Here is a 5,086-nt window from a genome sequence, read left to right as displayed (position 1 = left end):
ACTAATTAAACTAAGGGAGAGGCACAATCCATCAAGAAATGAGTATGAACCATTAAATAAACCATAAGAGCATTCTATTAAGCACTATGCCTTGACAATCTTTAGATCTGTAGCATCAACACACATAGACATACATCAACAACACAAGAGATAGAGATAAACACATGAACATCTATTCTAGCATACATAGACATATGGATAGAATGAAATAATCAATTGGAAGAATTAAGCCACACAAATCATTGAATAAACAAGATCTATGTATAAAAATATGTCAAAATATGTATTACAACACAAATCCCCTCAAAAATATATAAATGGAGGTAAAGAAAATATGCTTAGGGCTAACTCTAGCCCCAAGAGGATGTCTAGCCACTCATGAATGGTGTCCTCCAACCCTCAAGGGTTATCTCTATGGTAGAAATGCTCTTCTTCTTGAGTTAGATGGAAGACCTCCCAAGAATGTGTCTCTAGCCTCCTCTTCTCTTTTCTTCCTCTCTAAGAAAAAATCAAAATGTTGTATCTATCAACTCCTAAAAGCATATCATAAAAAACTCATTGTAAAAGTGGCTCATAATCCTTGTATAGGAAGCTCAAATGTTACACCCAATGATCTAGGCTCATACAAAAGGGCTCCTCCAATGATTGCACAATGAGACAACTTTTAATGATCTGGAAATTAATTTAATTCACACTTAAGAGGGTTCAATCGATCGAACCTATGCTGAGATCGATTGAACTTAGCTGAGATCTATCAAACTTTGGCTGGATCGATCCTCCCATGGCGGTGCCTTTTTGGATAAGGACAGATCTGAGATATTTTAGAGAGAGAGACAAAAGTGGTAGGTGGGGTGGTACAACAGGATAAGATGGAATCTTTTCGATCGATCTGAGAATTGTTGGATCGATCGAACTTTGTGGGATCTTTAGATAAGGACAAAAGTGCTTGGATCCATCTTGGAGAGTCTAGATCGATGAACTTTCGATCGATCGAACATGCTGATTTCCACACTTTGCTTCATTCTGCTTCCACTTTGCTCATTTCTTCCATCCAGCTTTAGTTAGCTTCTTTTAAGCTCTTATTTGGCTAAATTAGCTTATTTTAGGGATAAACACCTAAAAAGGATAATAACACGAAATTAGTCTAAAGCGGGAAAGTAAGATAAATAAAGGTCTTAGAATACCTAAGCTTAGGGGGTTTAAATGCATACTTTTCAGCGCTCATCAATAAGTCTCTATCAAATCTGTACTTTGGCTCAAGTTTCCTGTTTGAGAAAAATTGTGTAGGCACTGCTCGGATAATGGGACCCTGTGCCTCCATAAAAGATGGCTTTAAATGAGCTGATACAGATGGGGTAGCCTTAGAAGATAAAGATGATGATTCCACCTCAAGAGATAGAGGAGGCTGTAGAGCTTTGGGTACTCTTTTTCTAGCAAGAGTCTTTTGCCTACGCTATATCTGCAAAAGCAACAAGTATAAATCAGTGCACATATATTGAATAAGGCAAGCATTTGGTAAGAAAACACAAAGCAAGCCTAAATCATGTAGAAACAGAAAATAGACAAATAGGGTCGTGCTTATGCAATAAGTGATCAAGATAGCTTCAAGAATATCATTCAACATGCTTCAACTGGACAAGAATAGATCATGGCACAATAAGCAATCTCAGGTATGCAAGACAATGCAATGATAACATAGAGGGCATAAAAGTCACATTTGGAAATATTTGAGCAAAATGGGATCAAAAAGATAAATATAGGATGCGATGTGCATAAAGGATGCAACGTGCATTCACAAACCTAAAACTCAGGAAGATTTTGCAATTTCATGGCAAGTAAACCTTAGGATGACATCGTATCAATTCCTAAGCAAGAATGTCTACAAATTCAGTATTTAAGAACAGTAGAGCAAGCAGGATAACATGGAGACTATAAATAAGGCAAATGTCAACCTAGAACTCAAAAAGCATGTATATTATGAAATAAAGACTAAATGGAATGCACGGTTGTAAAACACTTCAATCCAAGGCATGTTATAGCATATAAGTTCAAAAATGAATCCTAGACATGGTATACAACTAAATGGTATAGATCTGATTGATGCACAGATATCAACAAACTCCAGACAAAGAAATATCCTTTACTCCTTTTCAACAAAATCAATAGCTTATGATCACTCATGGCTCGTGAACCCCTTTAAGCAATAAATAAGCAGAAAAATGATCGCTTATAGCTTGTGACCCCCTTTAAAGCTTAAATGAAGCAAAGAATGATCAACAACTGAGAATAACAAGAGACTTACCATTTTTGAATCAAGATCGGGACCGAAAATAACCTCGATCACAAGCCCTTACTTGGCTTTTCAGAAATGGATCATAAGAGGATAATATCTAGCAAATGGCAATTTAACAGTCATTTTTAAGAAAAAGCAAACATACTCCTAAACTTACTTCAAATGATAGTTTAAAAGTTCAAAAGCACTTAGAACATGCATTTGGATGGAGAGGAATCAAATGGAACAAGTTTCAACTCAATCAAGGGCATATTGGTCAACTTTGAAATTTTCAACACTTTTGGGGTAAAATTAGAATTTTTGAAAACTTTGAGGTCCAAACATTCAATTGCATTGTATAAAAGCAACTCGACTTCTCATTTTTAAAACAAAGTTCAAAAATTCCGTTTTTAACCTTTTGAAACCACCAAGTGTGATCACAAAGCTTTTTAAGCAATTAATGATCATTTTACCAAAACCATGCACCTTAACCATGAGCTATAGTCAATTTAAGATCAAAACTTTCAAAACAGTCCATTTGAAACTCATTCATGCAAATTACACAAGATTTTGTATTTTCAAGTTTCAAAAGTAAGTTTCAAATCAAGTCATACTTGCATGCATTCAAAAGAACTTAAGATCAAACACATCCATGCATTTCATACTCAGAACAAATGAAACAATTCGGGATTTTATGCTCACAACATTTCAACTTCAACGCCATTTCAAATTCAAAAAATTTTTAAGATATTTTTCAAATTCAAGAAGTGACCATTTCATTTCAAAACTTTCAAAATCAAAAATCTTTGTGACAATCAAGCTTTTATTTCAATTCACAAAGCAAAGATATCAAGTACATGACAATCGAATCCCAAATTCAATCAAGAAATTTCAAATTCCATTTACAACTTGAAGTTTCAAAATAATTTTCCAAAGATTTGAAATTTTTCCTATTTCAATTCAATTCAAACATGTAATTTTAAAGTTCTTTCCCAATTTCCAAATTCAATTCAAGTCCACAAAGAAAAAAAAAAAAAAAAACAAATGCCATTTAGAATTAAAATCAAAGTTCAAGTTTAATTTTTCAAAAATTCGGCATGGTTCCCCTTAAAAATGAACATTCCAAAATTTTCAACAAAGAGCAAACATATATATATATATATCAATCAAAACATTCAATCAATTCCCAAACACAGCACAAGGGACACCGTTCACAAACACAAATCCATATTTAAAATTTTGCCCGTTCTCCTTCTAAACTACAAATCAAACCACACTCCAGATTTTTCCCATCCTCCTCAACACAAATCCACAGTCCATAGTTCTATTTTCTATCCATAATCCATTCATCATCATTATTTTATTTTATTTTGTACTATATATATATATATTTTTTTTATGATTTTTCAGTTTTATATTTGTTTTCCATTTTTCATAAACATATGTACAAATATATATGTAAAATAAGGACAATAAAACTAAAAAATGCAAAAATAACACAAGAACAAAAATCAAAAATAAAAGAAAATAAAAAGAAATTGAATATCTACATACCCAGCTCAAGAATTGGAAGAGGAGATGAAAAGAAAAATTTGGGATGAAACCAAGAGTGTTCCGGCCAACCTGTGGCCAGAAGTGATGACTGGAAATTGCAGAGCTTGCTGGAGTGAGGATTCGAATCCTCCTTGGCCTAAATCGGTCGGAAATCGAGATTTTAAAGACTTTTGATGGAGAATAGGGCGAGGGGAAAGAGAAAGCTTGGCCGTATGGCCAAAAAGCTTTCGCACTGGCGAAAATAGAGATCAGTGACTTGGATTCGTCTTGGGATGGTTTCGCTAGATACGAGAGAGATGGTGAGGGTTGGGTTGGTTCATCTTCCTTTGCTGGAGTGCGAGAGAGATATGGAGAGATGAGAGGGTTAGAGAATGAGAGGGTTAGAGATTGAGAGGGTGAGGGTTTTGGGGAGAAAGAGAACACCGAGAGTTGAGGAAGACGAAGAGGTAGAGAAAGAAAGAAAAGGATAAAGAAAAAGAAAAGAAAGGAGGAGAGAGAAAAATAACATTAAAAATTAAAAAAAAAAATAAAATGATTTAGGGTTTGGAAACCCAATGATCAAAGCAATTCTCAGAATTTCAAAAGACGCATTTTCAATCGATCGAAGAGATCTTCGATCAATCCAACACTTGCTTCGATCGATCGAAATGGAAGATGAAGAATCATAATTGAATGTTGATCGATCGAAGTAACACTGAAAATGCAGGAAATGCATGAAATTGCCCAGAAACTGAAATTATCAACTCAAATCATATCTAGACGATGTAGAAAATAACAAAACAAGAAATGAGGGAGTAATAGGGTTGGAAAACCCTACGAAGCACTAGTCTTTAACGTCTCTAGCAAGACGTTGGGCTCTTTTAGCTCGGATTAAAGATCTTGGTAGACATCCCCTTCTCAACGGGGTGAATGGAACTTCGAACCCCACCCAACAAACCATTCCCTAAGGAAATTGTTGGATTTGGTTCAAGTGAAATTGACGGTTTTTTATCAACAAAACTTTTTGGCTCCCATGCCCTTTCAATACTACAATTCAAGACATCATTTGAAAAATCTTTTAAAGGCAAACCATTTAAATTTTCAACACAAAGCAAGGACTTATTTTTGTGAACTTCATTTTGAAAACATTTTTCCATAACATAAATGTCTTCATGCTTGTCTATTGAGTTAGGGGTTGGATTGAAAATATTCAACTTCACCTTCATGAGGCCAAAAGAGATCTTCATTATCCTCGTCCTACAATTGATGTTGGCATTAGCG

At 34.6% G+C, this 5,086-nt stretch overlaps 1 long non-coding RNA gene across 1 annotated transcript; it reads right to left on the bottom strand.

The window, feature by feature from the left end:
- Window positions 1–261: 261 nt before the first annotated feature.
- LOC132284519 (uncharacterized) lies at window positions 262–4,544 on the bottom strand. The gene is made up of 3 exons (XR_009472302.1): window positions 3,827–4,544; window positions 1,212–1,459; window positions 262–1,116 (listed from the first exon to the last, which is right to left on the bottom strand). It is a non-coding gene; the product is annotated as an uncharacterized LOC132284519 (long non-coding RNA).
- Window positions 4,545–5,086: the final 542 nt, after the last annotated feature.

This window comes from Cornus florida, unplaced genomic scaffold (genome assembly GCF_030987335.1).
Source record: "Cornus florida cultivar Cherokee Brave unplaced genomic scaffold, ASM3098733v1 CherokeeBrave_3.0.0_Hap2_Chr11, whole genome shotgun sequence".
Classification (NCBI taxonomy): Eukaryota; Viridiplantae; Streptophyta; class Magnoliopsida; order Cornales; family Cornaceae; genus Cornus; species Cornus florida.
Note: the sequence above shows the minus strand (reverse complement) of the source record. Positions and strands in the feature narration are given on the sequence as shown.